Source organism: Nerophis ophidion, linkage group LG20 (assembly GCF_033978795.1).
Source record: "Nerophis ophidion isolate RoL-2023_Sa linkage group LG20, RoL_Noph_v1.0, whole genome shotgun sequence".
Classification (NCBI taxonomy): domain Eukaryota; kingdom Metazoa; phylum Chordata; class Actinopteri; order Syngnathiformes; family Syngnathidae; genus Nerophis; species Nerophis ophidion.
The window spans coordinates 42,743,883-42,766,382 of NC_084630.1; the positions used below are offsets into that span (position 1 = coordinate 42,743,883).

Sequence of the window (22,500 nt, forward strand, 5' to 3'; positions counted from 1 at the left end):
CACTCAGATCTTAAATGTTGTCTACTGGTATAAAAATGAAATGTTTCCTATATCTGCCCTCACTGACATCCAGCACACTTCAATCCAACACTTTAACTTGAGCAACTTCACCTCCTGATGAAGCAAACTGTTCCAACATTTATCAGACCAAGCAAAGAATATACATCGACATTTCCTTACCAAACAACATTTAAAGCGAACACCGTGTGTATTTCGCCTCCAGACGAAGCACGCTACATGGATACAATGTGCTGTTATCTGTTATGCTTTTATTCTGACAAAACATACAGGATGTCCCTAACCGGATGTGACGCAATGACGCTTGTTGCTGTGACACACAGGCTGGTCGGAATAAACACATTGCTGTCACTCCAAATTTCTTCCCCCCTACAAAAACCTTCCCCCCCTATTTACTTCCAGGGTCATGATTAATACAAACGTTTTGTTAACGCTATATTATAAAAATATAATGCTATATTATAAAAATACAGACGTTTTGTTAACCCTATATAACAAAAATTAAAAAACAATTTACAAACACAAGCTATGGGATGACGCATTTACTTCCGGGGTTACATTTCCTCTTATGTCATCCCATAGCTTGTGTTTGTAAATTGTTTTTTAATTTTTGTTATAATATAGCGTTAACAAAACGTCTGTATTAATCATGACCCCGGAAGTAAATGGGAGGGGGGGGGGGTGTAGGGAGAAGAAATTTGGTGTAACATTGCCTACATCAGGGGTGTCCAAACTTTTTCCACATAAGGCTGCACACTAAAAAAAAATCAAAGCAAGTGGGGGCCGTTTTGATATTTTTTATTTTTAAAAACAATACAATTTGTATGAAAAAAATATACATTTGGGCCTCCACTAAGGCTTGATCCCGGGGACTCCAAAAGGGTTTTGGTAAAAAAAATATAAAAAATGTGTCATTATTCAGTATTATTTTGTTTTATTATTATTATTCAAGTTTTAAATCTCCAGATCAACATTAAGTCCATTTGTCAATATAATTATTTTAAATGTTTAATTTGTATGCTCTTTTTGTCAAAGAAAACCCTGTTTTTTGATGGAGAAAAATCACAAAATATGCAATATTTTCACCAAATAATTTTTTTAAGTGGAATATTTGAGATTATATAATAATCGGAGCCTTAAAGTCAATAACTCATAACCCCATTGATTTTAATTCATTATTATTTATTAGAAATGACTTAAAAACAAATCACACTAAAATTGAGGATGCAAGTTTCCTACTCGTTAAAGTGTTAAAAAATAAATTATACATTTTATTACTGTTTAATTTTAACACAATAATTTCGAGATCAACTTCAGATCCATCCGTCAATTATAAGTTTTATTGTTTGTTTTTTGTTTGTTCATTTTAGCCCCTTCTTTAAAAAAAAAAAACTGTTCAGTTTTTTATATGGCAAACACAAAATATGCAACATTTTCCCCCAAAAATATCTCAAAGTGTAAAAATTAATGTGACGTAATTGGAGCCTTGAATAGGTCAATAATTCATAATGACATTGATTTTGATTCTTTATTATTTTTTAAGGAAAGAAACAGCCTGCATGGCAGCTTTGTGTTATTAGAGTAAACATTGCAACATTTTCTTGTAACATTTCACCCGTTTGCTCCTTCATATCACTTGTGTTTTTTATGTTTTCCAATAGTATTTTTAAAATGTGCCACGGGGCCGTTAAAAAATTACCTGCGGGCCACAAATGGCCCCCGGGCCGCACTTTGGACACACCTGGCTTATATAAACAGTCTGATCATTACAACCCATAACACGACACACAACCCCCTCCCCCTCCCCCCTCACCTGCACAACAGGTGCGTCACAGCCACAAAGAGGAATAAAGCGTCATCTTACCGGCTATCCGTTCAGCTTTTGGTTCTGATTCTTTTTTTTTTTTTGGCACAACTTTAAGTTATCGTCAAGGACAGCAAACCTTCTTCCAGTCTGCGTTGCGGTGGCGTCTTATGGCTTGATTACACGCCGCTGTCTAATTATCGGGCTCGCGCACCAGCCGGTGAGACGGGAGCGCGCTGCGCGCAACCTGCGCGTGAATGTGAATAGATCGGCTCTGGTCATAGAAAGACTGGCTGAATTAATGCTGGATTATATACATTTTACTTGGGGTTGCCAAGGTGATGAAAGGTCCGGATATGTTTCACCATAAAATATCATTTATTTTTTTTATTAAATGGGCTTTGGCTGGTTGCCAAGTCGCCGCGGTTGCGAGCATGCGCATCAGCTGACGAGGCAGCTTTTCGCCGCTAAATACATATATATATATATATTTGAGTGAGGAAGTTGTACAAGAAAAAAAGAGGATGTAAGAAGAGAATACATGACGTCACGTCAATAAAAGAGAAAAAAAGAGAACACAAAAAAGAGGATTTAGATTAAGTTTCCTGTGAGGAGACCACTTCCGGTCTTTTTCTAACACTTGTAACTTCCTCTCCAGGTAGACATGTTGCCCTCTGCTGGTCGACCTAAGAACTGCATTACATCCACCTGACTACTTTTCTCCTCTTCCAGCATTCAACACAAATAACCTACGCAACTTCTTCCATGAGCTCAAGTAGGATAAAAGCAATTCCCTGGGGGGGGGAGATTGACTTGTGGAGATGAAAGTAAATAAAATAAAGGAAGATGGTTGAAAACACCACATTTATTGACTTCATTTGTTTAAAACAAACATTTTTTGCTGAACAAATTCCATATAATAATTGCTTTTCTTGTACATATGTCTTGTTTTTTTTTACCTCTACTTTGATATCATCGCCCTGTCGTAGGCTCAATAAAGGATTATCTTATCATTATTATTCCTATTTACTTTATGTCTGTGCAGAACCTTTGGGGCGGTTTAGCTCGATTGGTAGAGTGGCCATGTCAGCAACTTGAGTGTTGCTGGTTCGATTCCCGCTTCCGCCATCCCAGACAGTGCCGTTGTGTCCTTGGGCAAGACACTTTACCCACCTGCTTCCAGTGCCACCCACACTGGTATGAATGTAACTTAGATATTGGGTTTCACTATGTAAAGCACTTAGAGTCACTAGAGAAAAAGCGCTATATAAATATAATTCACTTCACTTTGAGGAGAAGTTTGGATAAAAGTTTGCGCTTTACAAATCCAGCTTTGGAACACTCAAAAGTCACTTCTTTCAAAAATAAAATAAAATAGTACAAAAACAACATTCTTTTTACTGCACAGCTATGAAGCCTTAAAGCCGCAGTAACAAGTTCACCCGCAGTTGAAGATAATAAAAGAGTTAAAAAGTTATTTTTAGTGGTTATTATTAGCATTTAATTGCACCTTCTACTTCAGTGTCACTACCTTAAATGGAGAAAACAAAGCAATATTTTGGCAAGTGACCTTTAAAAAAAACTCTTTCAGATAACCGCCTGTCAATTGGTTGCCTTGGTAACTGCAGCGGCGGGGACTTCACACCTATTTTGATTGGACAAAGTAGTGTAAGAGCCCCTTAGGTGAGTGCATGACAGTGTTGAAATGAAGAGGGAAGGCTTCACAAAAGCAGCGCGGAGGAGGAGTGGTGAGGCAGCAGGTAGTAGGGCTGGAACAGTCTCTCGTGGGCACACACCTGCATGGCGGCGTGTGTGTGCATCAGTAGCCTGGGGAAGCGGGAGGTGAAGTAGCCCACGAAGCCCTCGGGCACCTCGCCCAGGCTCTGCTGCACGTCCGCCGGCAGCTCGTGGTAGTGATGCTTCTGTGAGGAAGACCGGGGTGAGAACTGACAGGCGGCGTGGAACAAAAGGAAGGCGGGGCTGACCTGACCTTGTTCCTCATGGCTCTCAGCAGGTCTCGCACGGAGTAGCCCTTGTAGGAGCGGAAGCGCCTCAGGTCTGCAAGCAGTGAACACGCGTTGGTGGAAGACACAAAGTCAAACTTTCCATGCAAAATTAGAGATGGACTGATTTTTGTTTTTTCCAGGGACGAAAGCGATTATTAGTAGTCAAGGAGGATATTTGGAGCTGATATTCCTTTGCATCCATCCATCTTCTTCCGCTTATCCGAGGTCAGGTCGCGGGGAAAGCAGCCTAAGCAGAGAAGCCCAGACTTACCTCTCCCTAGCCACTTGGTCCAGCTCCTCCCGGGGGATCCCGATGCGTTCCCAGGCCAGCCGGGAGACATACCGTATTTCCTTGAATTGTCACCGGGTATATAGTATGCGCCTGTCTAGAATTACTGCCGGGTCAAACTCGTTTTGCAAAATAATTAGCGCATGCTTAGCATTACCGCCGGCTCAGGATTAACGCCGGGTCAAACTCGTTTCGCAAAATATTATTTTTATTAGTGCATGTCTAGAATTTCCGCCGGGTCAAACTCGTCACGTCACGAGTGACACTTCACCTGTCATCATTTTCAAAATGGAGGAGGCTGATTTCAATCATTTGAAATCGCATAAAGGGAAGAAGATTAAGAGCTATTCAGGAGGATTTAAGGTCCAAGCTATTGAATATGCTAAAAAGAACAGTGAGCAGCTATGTTTTATTAATATACCGTAGCTGCGTGTGTCAAATATGAGTCATTAAATGACTCCCGCCTCCTGGTGGTAGAGGGCGCTAGTGATCCTTCTTGCGACTACTCGGCTACAGAAGAAGTGACAACAAGCAGCAATCGTTTATTTTTTCCTCTCGCTGGCACTTTTAACATGGAGGATTACATATCTAAAATAAAACAGTTTTCTAAACTGGACTTTCAATCGAAGCAGGAGGTAATAAAGGAAGATCTCCATCAAGACAGAGACTTTTAAAACTGAAGAAAGATAAGGAAGACTTCTATAAACAAGTTATCGATGCTTTTGATCAGAAAGAGCTGCGCATGGACTTCATTTATAAGTAAAGGTAAGACCATAATAACGTTTTTTTTTTAATTAAATGTGCTTTTCATGATGGTATCCTTACATCACACTCAAATTTATAAGCGCAGGCCTGAATTTACCGCATGCCTTTGGTAAGCGCCGGAGTTAGAAGAGGTTTTAAAATAATTAGCGCCCCGGCAGCAATTCAAGGAAATACGGTAGTCTTCCCAACGTGTCCTGGTTCTTACCCATGGCCTCCTACCGGTTGGACATACCCTACACACATCCCCCTGCAGGCGTTCGGGTGGCATCCTGACCAGATGCCCGAACCACCTCATTTGGCTCCTCTCCATACTTTGAGTTCCTCCCGGATGGCAGAGCTTCTCACCCTATCTCTAAGGGAGAGACCCACCACCCGGCGGAGGAAACTCATTTCAGCCGCTTGTACCCGTGATCTTATCCTTTCGATCATGACCCAAAGCTCATGACCATAGGTGAGGATGGGAACGTAGATCGACCGGTAAATTGAGAGCTTTGCCTTCCGGCTCAGCTCCTTCTTCACCACAACGGATCAATTCAGCGTCCGCATTACTGAAGACGCCACACCGATCTCACAATCCACTCTTCCACGATTGGTATTTGTATTGCGGCATGCGGCTCTTTGATCACTCAAGTGTGGCTCAGGTGTAAACTTGCCGACATTTCCGAATCTACTAGGAGATTTCTGACCTCAGTGCATTTCCCTAAAATTGTCTGAGGTTTGCTTACTGCGATTTTCACTCGGACAGCAACATTGAGGGCGGGCCGCGATGGCAATACCCTTAACATCTTCTGAAACATGTAGTTGTGCCCGCTGTCACACAACACTATGTGCGTGCCGGCTGGACACGTATTGTGTGGGACCTCCTTACAATCCTCGAGCAATTTCAAGGCATACTTGTTCAACAGCCGTGCAGGTTACACTAAGGGTTGTGATATAAACAACTTTAACACTCTTACTAATATGCACCACACTGTGAACCCACACCAAACAAGAATGACAAACACATTTTGGGAAAATATCCGCACTGTAACACAACATAACAAATACCCAGAATCCCATGCAATGCTGACTCTTCCAGGCTACATTATACACCCCGCTAGCACCAAACCCCACCCACCACTACCGACGTAGTAGGGGTCAGGGGGTTAGCGGGGTGTATAATGTAGCCTTGAAGAGTCAGCATTGCATGGGATTCTGGGTATTTGTTATGTTGTGTTTGTGCTGTGTTACAGTGTGGATGTTTTCCCGAAATGTGTGTGTCATTCTTGTTTGGTGTGGGTTCACAGTGTGGCGCATATTTGTAACAGTGTTAAAAGTTGTTTAAACTGGCACCCTCCGTGTGACCTGTATGGCTGTTGAACAAGAATGCCTTGCGGTCACATGTGTGCGTCTACGAAAGCTACATACAACACGTGACCTGACTGGTAAGCCGTTTGTACAAGTTGTGGAGGGCACTAAAAACCACTAGTGCCACAGTAGCACGCCTTTATTTTTGTTGTTTGGGTTTTACTCAGCAGACGTCCGAGGTAATAGTCACTCTGTAACCCGCGAGTCTTCCGGACAAACCGGGAGAAATTGTATGCATGATGCTAGTAAGGGGCGTTCATATAAAACTCACAGACCGCACTAACATCAAATCTTCATATTTAATTGCGGGCCGCGTGTCTGAGACCCCTGGTTTATACATAGCACAAAGTAAAAAAAAAAAAAAACTCTGTATACAATGTTATTTCATTATAAATATCAAGAGTCTTGTGGCTCCCATTATTTTCTTTATTTTGGCTCTTTGAGTGGTAAAGGTTGGCGACCCCTGCTGTAGTGTAATAATGCTCATTGTCATTCCTGTATTATTATATACGAATAAATGTGAACAGGCGATACGGGCATCTACATCTACTATACGATTTGCCTGAGAAGTTCGACAGGACCAAAAATATATATATATATATATTATAACATGTCAGTGAACAACTGGACAAGTCTTTAAGTTGTTTGGTGAGAAGACTAAAAGCTGTCTTTAATCCTACCAAGCAGAAGGCTTGTAAAACTCCACTGTGTAGAATGGGAAGCAACATGAAGGTGTTCTGTTTCTCACTTGTATTGTAATCAACAGAAAGAAATCATCTTGACCCAAGAACTACAAAAGCAGAGAGGAAGCAGGACCAGACTCCCCTCCTCCATCCATCCATCCATGGATGGATGGATGGATGGATGTTTTAGGGGTTTTAAATGAACAATCTTGCCAATGGTACAAGTTGTGGTGCACATGTCTGCTACCTATCTGCAGGGGCACGGAGATGTGCATCCTCCAGTTGGTTCGGACCACCGCTCGCCCCCCACTTTCCAGTCTCAGCACAATGTCTCCGTCAGCCGCTTCCTTCTCGATGCGGTCGCTGACGTCCTGTAGAAACACAAACATGCATGGAGCCATTAAGGAATGACACGGACTATTCACAGAATTTTACTTATTAGTCCATGAAGGAATGACCCAGACTATTCACACAGTATTTTAGTTATTAGTCCATGAAGGAATGACCCAGACTATTCACACAGTTTTTAGTTATTAGTCCATGAAGGAATGACCCAGACTATTCACAGTATTTTACTTATTAGGCCATGTAGGAGTGACACAGACTATAAACAGTATTTTAGTTATTAGTCCATGAAAGAATGACCCAGTCTATTCACAGTATTTTAGTCATTAGTCCATGAAGGAATGACCCAGACTATTCACACAGTATTTTAGTTATTAGTCCATGAAGGAATGACCCAGACTATTCACAGTGTTTTAGGTATTAGTCCATGAAGGAATGACCCAGACTATTCACACAGTGTTTTAGTTATTAATCCATGAAGGAATGACCCAGACTATTCACAGTATTTTAGTTATTAGTCCATGAAGGAATGACCCAGACTATTCACACAGTATTTTTTTATTAATCCATGAAGGAATGACCCAGACTATTCAGAGTATTTTAGTTATTAGTCCATTAAGGAATGACCCAGACTATTTACAGTATTTTAGTTATTAGTCCATGAAGGAATGACCCAGACTACTGACAGTATTTAGATATTAGTCCATGAAGAAATGACCCAGACTATTTACAGTATTTTAGTTAATAGTCCATGAAGGAATGACCCAGACTATTTACAGTATTTTAGTTAATAGTCCATGAAGGAATTACCCAGACTATTCACACAGTATTTTAGTAATTAGTCCATGAAGGAATGACCCAGTCTATTCACAGTATTTTAGTTATTAGTCCATGAAGGAATGACCCAGACTATTCACACAGTATTTTAGTTATTAGTCCATGAAGGAATGACCCAGACTATTCACAGTGTTTTAGTTATTAGTCCATGAAGGAATGACCCAGACTATTCACACAGTGTTTTAGTTATTAAGCCACGAAGGAATGACCCAGACTATTCACACAGTGTTGTAGTTATTAGTCCATGTAGGAATGACCCAGACTATTCACAGTATTTTACTTATTAGGCCATGTAGGAGTGACGCAGACTATAAACAGTATTTTAGTTATTAGTCCATGAAGGAATGACCCAGTCTATTCACAGTATTTTACTTATTAGGCCATGTAGGAATGACCCAGACTATTCACACAGTATTTTAGTTATTAGTCCATGAAGGAATGACCCAGACTATTCACAGTGTTTTAGGTATTAGTCCATGAAGGAATGACCCAGACTATTCACACAGTGTTTTAGTTATTAATCCATGAAGGAATGACCCAGACTATTCACAGTATTTTAGTTATTAGTCCATGAAGGAATGACCCAGACTATTTACAGTATTTTAGTTAATAGTCCATGAAGGAATTACCCAGACTATTCACACAGTATTTTAGTTATTAGTCCATGAAGGAATGACCCAGACTATTTACAGTATTTTAGTTATTAGTATTAGTCCATGAAGGAATGATCCAGACTATTCACATAGTATTTTAGTTATTAGTCCATTAAGGAATGACCCAGACTATTTCCAGTATTTTAGTTAATAGTCCATGAAGGAATGACCCAGACTATATACAGTATTTTTGTTATTAGTCCATGAAGGAATGACCCAGTGTATTCACAGTATTTTAGTCATTAGTCCATAAAGGAATGACCCAGACTATTCACACAGTATTTTAGTTATTAGTCCATGAAGGAATGACCCAGACTATTCACAGTGTTTTAGGTATTAGTCCATGAAGGAATGAACCATACTATTCACACAGTATTTTACTTATTAATCCATGAAAGAATGACCCAGTCTATTCACAGTATTTTAGTTATTAGTCCATGAAGAAATGACCCAGACTATTCACAGTATTTTAGTTATCAGTCCATTAAGGAATGACCCAAACTATTTACAGTATTTTAGTTATTAGTCCATGAAGGAATGACCCAGACTATTCACAGTATTTTACTTATTAGTCCATGAAGGAATGACCCATACAATTCACACAGTATTTTTTTTATTAATCCATGAAGGAATGACCCAGACTATTCAGAGTATTTTAGTTGTTAGTCCATTAAGGAATGACCCAGACTATTTACAGTATTTTAGTTATTAGTCCATGAAGGAATGACCCAGACTATTCACAGTATTTTACTTATTAGGCCATGTAGGAATGACCCAGACTATTTACAGTATTTTAGTTAATAGTCCATGAAGGAATGACCCAGACTATTTACAGTATTTTAGTTAATAGTCCATGAAGGAATGACCCAGACTATATACAGTATTTTAGTTATAAGTCCATGAAGGAATGACCCAGACTATTCACAGTATTTAACTTATTAGGCCATGTAGGAATGACCCAGACTATTTACAGTATTTTAGTTAATAGTCCATGAAGGAATTACCCAGACTATTCACACAGTATTTTAGTTATTAGTCCATGAAGGAATGACCCAGACTATTTACAGTATTTTAGTTATTAGTATTAGTCCATGAAGGAATGACCCAGACTATTCACATAGTATTTTAGTTATTAGTCCATTAAGGAATGACCCAGACTATTTCCAGTATTTTAGTTAATAGTCCATGAAGGAATGACCCAGACTATATACAGTATGTTTGTTATTAGTCCATGAAGGAATGACCAGTGTATTCACAGTATTTTAGTCATTAGTCCATAAAGGAATGACCCAGACTATTCACACAGTATTTTAGTTATTAGTCCATGAAGGAATGACCCATACTATTCACACAGTATTTTACTTATTAATCCATGAAGGAATGACCCAGTCTATTCACAGTATTTTAGTTATTAGTCCATGAAGAAATGACCCAGACTATTCACAGTATTTTAGTTATCAGTCCATTAAGGAATGACCCAAACTATTTACAGTATTTTAGTTATTAGTCCATGAAGGAATGACCCAGACTATTCACAGTATTTTACTTATTAGTCCATGAAGGACTGACCCATACAATTCACACAGTATTTTTTTTATTAATCCATGAAGGAATGACCCAGACTATTCAGAGTATTTTAGTTGTTAGTCCATTAAGGAATGACCCAGACTATTTACAGTATTTTAGTTATTAGTCCATGAAGGAATGACCCAGACTATTCACAGTATTTTACTTATTAGGCCATGTAGGAATGACCCAGACTATTTACAGTATTTTAGTTAATAGTCCATGAAGGAATGACCCAGACTATTTACAGTATTTTAGTTAATAGTCCATGAAGGAATGACCCAGACTATATACAGTATTTTAGTTATAAGTCCATGAAGGAATGACCCAGACTATTCACAGTATTTAACTTATTAGGCCATGTAGGAATGACCCAGACTATTTACAGTATTTTAGTTAATAGTCCATGAATGAATTACCCAGACTATTCACACAGTATTTTAGTTATTAGTCCATGAAGGAATGACCCAGTCTATTCACAGTATTTTAGTTATTAGTCCATGAAGAAATGACCCAGACTATTCACAGTATTTTAGTTATCAGTCCATTAAGGAATGACCCAAACTATTTACAGTATTTTAGTTATTAGTCCATGAAGGAATGACCCAGACTATTCACAGTATTTTACTTATTAGTCCATGAAGGAATGACCCATACTATTCACACAGTATTTTACTTATTAATCCATGAAGGAATGACCCAGACTATTCACAGTATTTTACTTATTAGGCCATGTAGGAATAACCCAGACTATTTACAGTATTTTAATTAATAGTCCATGAAGGAATGACCCAGACTATTTACAGTATTTTAGTTAATAGTCCATGAAGGAATGACCCAGACTATATACAGTATTTTAGTTATTAGTCCATGAAGGAATGACCCAGACTATTCACACAGTATTTTAGTTATTAGTCCATGAAGGAATGATCCAGACTATTCACATAGTATTTTAGTTATTAGTCCATTAAGGAATGACCCAGACTATTTCCAGTATTTTAGTTAATAGTCCATGAAGGAATGACCCAGACTATATACAGTATTTTTGTTATTAGTCCATGAAGGAATGACCCAGTGTATTCACAGTATTTTAGTCATTAGTCCATAAAGGAATGACCCAGACTATTCACACAGTATTTTAGTTATTAGTCCATGAAGGAATGACCCAGACTATTCACAGTGTTTTAGGTATTAGTCCATGAAGGAATGAACCATACTATTCACACAGTATTTTACTTATTAATCCATGAAAGAATGACCCAGTCTATTCACAGTATTTTAGTTATTAGTCCATGAAGAAATGACCCAGACTATTCACAGTATTTTAGTTATCAGTCCATTAAGGAATGACCCAAACTATTTACAGTATTTTAGTTATTAAGTCCATGAAGGAATGACCCAGACTATTCACAGTATTTTACTTATTAGTCCATGAAGGAATGACCCATACAATTCACACAGTATTTTTTTTATTAATCCATGAAGGAATGACCCAGACTATTCAGAGTATTTTAGTTGTTAGTCCATTAAGGAATGACCCAGACTATTTACAGTATTTTAGTTATTAGTCCATGAAGGAATGACCCAGACTATTCACAGTATTTTACTTATTAGGCCATGTAGGAATGACCCAGACTATTTACAGTATTTTAGTTAATAGTCCATGAAGGAATGACCCAGACTATTTACAGTATTTTAGTTAATAGTCCATGAAGGAATGACCCAGACTATATACAGTATTTTAGTTATAAGTCCATGAAGGAATGACCCAGACTATTCACAGTATTTAACTTATTAGGCCATGTAGGAATGACCCAGACTATTTACAGTATTTTAGTTAATAGTCCATGAAGGAATTACCCAGACTATTCACACAGTATTTTAGTTATTAGTCCATGAAGGAATGACCCAGACTATTTACAGTATTTTAGTTATTAGTATTAGTCCATGAAGGAATGACCCAGACTATTCACATAGTATTTTAGTTATTAGTCCATTAAGGAATGACCCAGACTATTTCCAGTATTTTAGTTAATAGTCCATGAAGGAATGACCCAGACTATATACAGTATGTTTGTTATTAGTCCATGAAGGAATGACCCAGTGTATTCACAGTATTTTAGTCATTAGTCCATAAAGGAATGACCCAGACTATTCACACAGTATTTTAGTTATTAGTCCATGAAGGAATGACCCATACTATTCACACAGTATTTTACTTATTAATCCATGAAGGAATGACCCAGTCTATTCACAGTATTTTAGTTATTAGTCCATGAAGAAATGACCCAGACTATTCACAGTATTTTAGTTATCAGTCCATTAAGGAATGACCCAAACTATTTACAGTATTTTAGTTATTAGTCCATGAAGGAATGACCCAGACTATTCACAGTATTTTACTTATTAGTCCATGAAGGACTGACCCATACAATTCACACAGTATTTTTTTATTAATCCATGAAGGAATGACCCAGACTATTCAGAGTATTTTAGTTGTTAGTCCATTAAGGAATGACCCAGACTATTTACAGTATTTTAGTTATTAGTCCATGAAGGAATGACCCAGACTATTCACAGTATTTTACTTATTAGGCCATGTAGGAATGACCCAGACTATTTACAGTATTTTAGTTAATAGTCCATGAAGGAATGACCCAGACTATTTACAGTATTTTAGTTAATAGTCCATGAAGGAATGACCCAGACTATATACAGTATTTTAGTTATAAGTCCATGAAGGAATGACCCAGACTATTCACAGTATTTAACTTATTAGGCCATGTAGGAATGACCCAGACTATTTACAGTATTTTAGTTAATAGTCCATGAATGAATTACCCAGACTATTCACACAGTATTTTAGTTATTAGTCCATGAAGGAATGACCCAGTCTATTCACAGTATTTTAGTTATTAGTCCATGAAGAAATGACCCAGACTATTCACAGTATTTTAGTTATCAGTCCATTAAGGAATGACCCAAACTATTTACAGTATTTTAGTTATTAGTCCATGAAGGAATGACCCAGACTATTCACAGTATTTTACTTATTAGTCCATGAAGGAATGACCCATACTATTCACACAGTATTTTACTTATTAATCCATGAAGGAATGACCCAGACTATTCACAGTATTTTACTTATTAGGCCATGTAGGAATAACCCAGACTATTTACAGTATTTTAATTAATAGTCCATGAAGGAATGACCCAGACTATTTACAGTATTTTAGTTAATAGTCCATGAAGGAATGACCCAGACTATATACAGTATTTTAGTTATTAGTCCATGAAGGAATGACCCAGACTATTCACACAGTATTTTAGTTATTAGTCCATGAAGGAATGACCCAGTCTATTCACAGTATTTTAGTTATTAGTCCATGAAGAAATGACCCAGACTATTCACAGTATTTTAGTTATCAGTCCATTAAGGAATGACCCAAACTATTTACAGTATTTTAGTTATTAGTCCATGAAGGAATGACCCAGACTATTCACAGTATTTTACTTATTAGTCCATGAAGGAATGACCCATACTATTCACACAGTATTTTACTTATTAATCCATGAAGGAATGACCCAGACTATCCACAGTATTTTACTTATTAGGCCATGTAGGAATAACCCAGACTATTTACAGTATTTTAATTAATAGTCCATGAAGGAATGACCCAGACTATTTACAGTATTTTAGTTAATAGTCCATGAAGGAATGACCCAGACTATATACAGTATTTTAGTTATTAGTCCATGAAGGAATGACCCAGACTATTCACAGTATTTAACTTGTTAGGCCATGTAGGAATGACCCAGACTATTTACAGTATTTTAGTTAATAGTCCATGAAGGAATGACCCAGACTATTTACAGTATTTTAGTTAATAGTCCATGAAGGAATTACCCAGACTATTCACACAGTATTTTAGTAATTAGTCCATGAAGGAATGACCCAGACTATTCACACAGTATTTTAGTTATTAGGCCATGTAGGAATGACCCAGACTATTCACAGTATTTTAGTTATTAGGCCAAGAAGGAATGACCCAGACTATTCACAGTAAGTCCTCCTTCTTTCCAGGTTGTTTAGTTGGCTTTATAAACCTATACTGAGTAAGTAAAATAGACAACTTGGTGAGTAAAGAAACACACGCCAAAGAACTGAGATATGGATGATGGACTTTGTAAACAAGATGTGACGTAGGGGGTTCTGCTTCTCCAAAATGACTGCGCCTTGTACTTTATGTCCTCTAATGCACAGGAAAGGATGTCATCAAAATAGCAGCGCCTTAAGGCTTCCAGCGGCACACAAAATGAATGAAGTGTCTGCACATCAAGACATGGCTCGCACACACAGAGACGTATTTGGCACGATTTAAAAGTTTGTAAACTGAAAAGTTTGCAATTAGAGGGGTTTGGAAGATAATGTAAACACTTACCGTATTTCCTTGAAATGCCGCCGGGTATATAGTATGCGCCTGTCTAGAAATACTGTCGGGTCAAACTCGTTTCGCAAAATTATTAGCATTTGCTAGAATTTCCACCGGGTCAAACTCGTCACGTCACTGTTGTCATTTTCAAAATGGAGGAGGCTGATTTCAATCATTTGAAATCGCATAAAGGGAAGAAGATTAAGAGCTATTCAGTAGGATTTAAGGTCCAAGCTATTGAATGTGCTAAAAAGAACAGTAAGCAGCTATGTTTTATTAATATATCGTAGCTGCGTGTGTCAAATATGAGTCATTAAATGACTCCCCCGCCTCCTGGTGGTAGAGGGCGCTAGTGATCCTTCTTGCGACTACTCGGCTGCAGAAGAAGTGACAACGAGCAGCAAGAGTGAGCAGCGATCGTTTATTTTTTCCTCTTTTAACATGGAGGATTATATATCTAAAATAAAACAGTTTTCTAAACTGGACTTTCCAATCGAAGCAGGAGTTAATAAAGGAAGATCTCCATCCAGACAGAGACTTTTAAAAACTGAAGAAAGATAAGGAAGACTTCTATAAACAACTTATAGTGGTTAGAGTGTCCGCCCTGAGATGGATAGGTCGTGAGTTCAAACCCCGGCCAAGTCATACCAAAGACTATAAAAATGGGAGCCATTACCTCCCCGCTTGGCACTCAGCATTAAGGGTTGGAATTGGGGGTTAAATCACCAAAAATTATTCCCGGGCGCGGCACCGCTGCTGCCCACTGCTCCCCTCACCTCCCAGGGGGTGATCAAGGGTGATGGGTCAAAAGCAGAGAATAATTTCGCCACACCTAGTTGGGTACTTTTAACTTTATCGATGCTTTTGATCAGAAGAAGCTGTGCATGGACTTCATTGATAAGTAAAGGTAAGACCATAATAACGTTTTTTTTTATTAAATGTGCTTTACATGATGGTATCCTTACATCATACTCAAATTTATAAGCGCAGGCCTAAATTTACCGCATGCCTTTGGTAAGGGCCGGAGTGAGAAGTGGTTTTGAATTAATTAGCGCCCAGGCGGCAATTCAAGGAAATACGGTACCTAATTTTGACGGTTAGAAAATGTCTGTGCAAAAGCAAGGTACACACTAATAATGACTGAACTAATAACTGCTTGGACTCACTTGGAAGAAAAGCAGCTGCTTCTCAGGGCTCCAGAAGAAAGGATGCTTGAGTACGTAGGCGGTGGAAGGCCGCGCCTCCGCCTCCGCGCTGATCATCTGCTCGATCAGGTCCACAGCGATGACGTCATCTGATACCCAAACCAGGTACCAGGTTAGTTCCCCGGTATGAATCAGAATCGGAAGTACTTTAATAATCCCCAGGGGAAATTCCGATTTTCAGCAGACATAAATTACAGGCTGACAGGTCAGCCAACTTCCAGCGGCCCTTGGAAAGGTGGGAAAAAGGTCAACACTGGGGATGGGGGGGTGAGCAAAAAAAAAAGATTTGGAGAAACAGCTCACCGTGTGTACTCTCAATGAAACATGAGAGTGAATATTCTCCGACAAGATGTTAAATTGCCGCATCAACGCATCTCCGAAAGGGTGCTGCCCTCTGCTGACCACGTAGTAGAAGACACAGCCTGCTGAGAAGACGTCCACGGCTGCAGTCTAGATGAAAAAGTGAGTGTGCTGAGCAAGAGGCAGAAGAGAAATCAATCAATCAGTCTAATAAGTGCCATTTACAAAGCACTTTTCACAACAGAAGTGATCAAGAAAAACAAACCAACATGCAAGCATGCATAGCACTGAGGAATGGGATTGAGGAAAATTTGGTAAAAATAGAACAAGAAATGACAGTGCTTAAAAACTGGTTTGATACGAATAAATTATCACTTAATATTGCTAAAACTAAATTTATGATATTTGGTACCAAAACTGAGGTATCTAATGAAGTAAATATTAAAATAAATGGAGATAAAATTGAGCGTGTCTTTGATACTAAGTTTTTGGGAGTTATAATTGATTATAAATTATCATGGAGACAAAATGTAAATTATATAAAAACAAAAATATCAAAAACACTTGGTATTTTGTATAAAACTAAAGAATTACTTAATTATAATTCTTTGTTAACAATTTATTATACTTTGATACTTCCATACATGACATACTGTGTAGAACTCTGGGGAACCACTTTTAAAACCATAATTAATGATATTGTTTTGCTGCAAAAAAAAAGCTGTACGGCTAATAAACAAAGCAGGATATTATGACCATACCCATCCATTATTTGTTAAATCAAAACTTATGAAATTTTAAGATATTGTTTATTATAAAATAACACAGATAATGTTCAAAGCAAAAAATAAATACTCTTCCAGAAGGAATTCAAAAATACTTCTCTCTACAGACCAGCAAATACAATTTAAGAGATGAATCTAAGTTTATTTTACCAAAAGCAAGATTAGTGGTTAAACGTAGATGTTTATCTGTTCTCGGTGTTAATTTGTGGAATTCTGTTGGTAAAGAAATAAAAATGAGTGACTCAGTATTTAATTTAAAAAAAAACATGTCACAATGTATTTTAAAAAGTTATGTGAACTAGAAATGTATGTTTGTTTGGTTAAATGTTGTATTTAGAAGGTATGTATGTTTATCTATTTACAAAAAAGTGCATGTGTGTAACTACATATTTTTGTATTATTTGTTAAAGGGCAACTTAAATGTAAATGCTGAATGACTATATTTATTTTTGTATTACAAAATTATTAGAAAAGGTAACTTAATCTAATGTAAAAAAAATTTATGTTGGGCATATAAGCTTTTTTGTTTCTGCCTGTTTCAGTCATGTGATTCATTTTTGAATCGTGTTCCATGTTTGAATATGTTTTTGTTAGACTGAAAATAAACTGAACTGAACTGAACTGAAAAAGACCACCTTGGAGAATAACTAAACCTAAAAAAAACCGACAGAAAACATTTCAAAATATAAGTAAAAATTAAATATAAATATTGAACAATAAATGAATAAAAAAAACAGTTGAGAATATTAGTAATAATGATAGCAATACATGAGAATAAAAATACCTAAGAAGAGTTTAGAATGATCAGTAAAAAGCCTTAATAAAAAGCACTATTTACAATAACAAAACATAACGTGGATCTATGAAATGGGACTGAGGGAAGTTGCCATTTTGGAGAATAACTAAACCTAAAGTGTAATTTAAAACATATTTTAAAATATATGTAAAAAAGTATCCATCCATCCATCATCTTCCGCTTATCCGAGGTCGGGTCGTGGGGGCAGCAGCCTAAGCAGGGAAGCCCAGACTTCCCTCTCCCCAGCCACTTCGTCTAGCTCTTCCCGGGGGATCCCGAGGCGTTCCCAGGCCAGCCGGGAGACATAGTCTTCCCAACGTGTCCTGGGTCTTCCTCGTGGCCTCCTACCGGTTGGACGTGCCCTAAACACCTCCCTAGGGAGGCGTTCGGGTGGCATCCTGACCAGATGCCCGAACCACCTCATCTGGCTTATCTCGATGTGGAGGAGCAGCGGCTTTACTTTGAGTTCCTCCCGGATGGCAGAGCTTCTCACCCTATCTCTAAGGGAGAGACCCGCCACCCGGCAGAGGAAAAAAAAAAAAAAAAAGGAAATCAATACATGAATAAAAACATAAAATAGTGATAATAGTAGTAATAAAGACAAAACATAAGAATGAAAATAACACGATTAAAAACCTAAGAAAAGTTTAAAATGATCAGTAAAAACTCTCATTAAAAGGTGCGTATAACCTTTTTCTTTTTTTTTTAATCCCACCCGTCTGTGCAGTCCTGAGGCTCTCTGGCAGGCTGCAAATGCAACTTTCATTATTTATTGATATCCAAGACTCACCGGCTTGCTGTCACGTTTATTTTTCAACAGCTCGGGCGCGATCCAGCCTTCGGTGCCCGGTATCCCCGAGCGCAACGAGAAGCTGTTTCGACCCTCTGGGATCTTTTTGCAAAGGCCAAAGTCGGAAATGAGAGCGCGGACCTGACCCAGTGAACCAGGAAAAGAAAGAAGGATGTTTCTAGGCTTCAGGTCCCTGTGGACTGGATGAAGGATGAAGGTAGGCAAAAGAGAGGAAAAGAAAATATTTTTAGTCTTTCGGTGACATGCAAACTGCTTTTCATTGTTTTTAGAACATAATTTTATTTACGTAGGGACGATACAGTTCCTAAACAATGAATGCAACTGATGGGCTGTACAGAGAGTTTATAACTAATGCTAATTTACAACTCTTGTCCCCAACTGGGCAGACAGCAAAACAAGTGGGTGTTTTTTTAGGTCCTATCTCCACTACTATTTACATTTTTTTATCGTATCGTATTTACTACAATGTTAACAAACACATTATACATAACTATACTTACATATACATACATATGTATACATTCCATCCATCCATCCATTTACTACCGCTTATTCCCTTTGGGGCGCTGGAGCCTATCTCAGCTACAATCAGGCGGAAGGCGGTGTACACCCTGGACAAGTCGCTACCTCATCACACGGCCAACACAGATAGACGGACAACATTCACACTCAGATTCACACACTAGGGCCTATTTAGTGTTGCCAATCAACCTATCCCCAGGTGCATGTCTTTGGAAGTGGGAGGGGCCTATCCCCGGGTGCATGTCTTTGGAGGTGGAAGGAAGCCGGAGTACCCGGAGGGAACCCACGCAGTCAGGGGGAGAACACGCAAACTCCACACAGAAAGATCCCGAGCCCGGGATTGAACCCGGGACTACTCAGGACCTTCGTATTGTGAGGCAGACGCACTAACCCCTTTTCCACCGTGCTGCCCTGTATACATTCCAAAGACGTATATATATATATATATGTACACACACACACATATACATATATATATATATATATATATATATATAGACATACATACATATATATCCATCCATCCATTTTCTACCGCTTATTCCCTTTTGGGGTCGCGGGGGGCGCTGGCGCCTATCTCAGCTACAATCGGGCGGAAGGCGGGGTACACCCTGGACAAGTCGCCACCTCATCACAGGGCCAACACAGATAGACAGACAACATTCACACTCACATTCACACACTAGGGACCATTTAGTGTTGCCAATCAACCTATCCCCAGGTGCATATCTTTGGAGGTGGGAGGAAGCCGGAGTACCCGGAGGGAACCCACGCATTCACGGGGAGAACATGCAAACTCCACACAGAAAGATCCCGATCCTGGATTTGAACTCAGGACTGCAGGACCTTCGTATTGTGAGGCAGACGCACTAACCCCTCTTCCACCGTGAAGCCCACATACATACATATATATATATATATATATATATATATATATATATATATATATATATATATATATATATATATATATATATATATATATATATATATATATATATATATATATATATATATATATATATACACACATACATACATATACATATATATATATACACACACATACATATGTATATATATATATATATATATACACACATACACATGTGTGTAGATATGTGTGTGTGTATATATATATATACTATATATATATAGTATATAACATATATATATATATACATATGTGTATATATATATATATATATATATATATATATACACACACATATAGATATATATAGATATATATATATGTGGATATATATATATATATAAATATATATGCAAATATGCACACACACACACATATATATATATATATATATATATATACATACCTGTGTGTCTATATGTGTGTGTGTATATATATATACATACCTGTGTGTCTATATGTGTGTGTGTATATATACATATATATAATGTATGTATATATATACATATACATATATATATATGTATATATATACATATATATAATGTATGTATGTATATATATACATATACATATATATATATATACATACTTACATATATACACACACATATATACATTTATACACACATATGTATATATACATATATATATACACACATATAAACATATATATATACATAAAAATACACACACATACATTTATATATATATATACATGTATTTTTATATACACACACATATACACATATATATATATACACACACATATATAGTGTATGTATATATATACATATACACATACACAGACACATACATATATTCAGTGTATGTATTTAATTTTCATTTGTATTTTTTATTACTATTATTGTTATGATTAGTAATCACTATGTTAACCTTATATTCAATTGTGACCAATCAGTGTTTTCTTCTGACATCTCCTTGGCCCCCCAAAAAGGCTAAATAAAACATACCGGTCTTATGAATTGTAGTACTGAAGTGTGTGTATTTGTGTGTGTGTTTATGTGTCAAACCTATATTTAGCGAGTGGAGGTGCAAGAGGCCACACATGGTTTGCTCCAACAACATAATAGGATTCAAGTCTGGAAAGCAAGATGGATCCTCCACACACTGTCGACAAAACAAGACATATTATCACCAAAAACATACACGTCCAATAAATGCATGTACAGTCTATATATATATCTATATATATATATAGATATATATATATATAGATAGATTTAAAAGGCATTATATTGAAGTGAAGGCACGAAAACCTGCTGCAGGGTGGCGGCACACAGCTCAATGGCGATGTACGTAAAGAGACGGTCTCTTTCGGTGCAGAAGTATCTGATGACGTTTGGGTGCGTGTCAGACTCTCGCAGGAGCTGAACTTCACGCTCTGCCACCTCGAAACATTCGGGGAGGATTCGCTTCACCGCTATGCGGCGTCCGTCAAAGTTGCCCCTTCATGATGTACAATACGTATGGTTAATGAACAGTAACATTCTAACACGTGCATTTAGTACCTGAAGACAAACGTTCCAGAGCTGCCATGTCCGAGGACTTCGGAAGTAGAGAAAGAGATTTTACCCACACGCACTTGCTCGCTGTTTTCTGCTGAGAGAAATGATTAATAAATTATTCTAAACTGGGGAAAACAGAAAAAAAGCATGCACAGTAGCAACCAGTTATCACCTTCTGTGGTTTGATGCTCTGCCCCACTTGAGGTGCTACTGCTGCCAAGGACAGGACTCAATGGAGTGTCTGCTGGTGCATGCTGGGAGTCTGGACAGATATCAGGCTATATTACAGTTTGTCTTAGGGCAGTGGTTCTCAAATGGGGGTACGTGTACCCCTGGGGGTACTTGAAGGTATGCCAAGGGGTACGTGAGATTTTTTTTATAAATATTCTAAAAATAGCAACAATTCAAAAATCCTTTATAAATATATTTATTGAATAATACCTCAACAAAATATGAATGTAAATTCATAAACTGTGAAAAGAAATGCAACAATGCAATATTCAGTGTTGACAGCTAAATTTTTTTGTGGACATGTTCCATAAATATTGATGTTAAAGATGTCTTTTATTGTGAAGAAATGTTTAGAATGAAGTTGATGAATCCAGATGGATCTCTATTACAATCCCCAAAGAGGGCACTTTAAGTTGATGATTACTTCTATGTGTAGAAATCTGCATTTATAATTGAATCACTTGATTTTTTTTCAACAAGTTTTTAGTCGTTTTTATATCTTTTTTTTTTTCCAAATAGTTCAAGAAAGACCACTACATATGAGCAATATTTTGCACTGTTATACAATTTAATAAATCAGAAACTGATGACATAGTGCTGTATTTTACTTCTTTATCTCTTTTTTTCATCCTGATTAGGGG

The 22,500-nt window shown here is 37.6% G+C and overlaps 1 pseudogene; it reads right to left on the reverse strand.

Annotated features, from left to right (window-relative positions):
- Positions 1 to 2,669: 2,669 nt before the first annotated feature.
- The window catches only part of LOC133539149 (serine/threonine-protein kinase/endoribonuclease IRE1-like), a 47,894-nt pseudogene continuing 28,063 nt past the window's right edge, over positions 2,670 to 22,500 (reverse strand).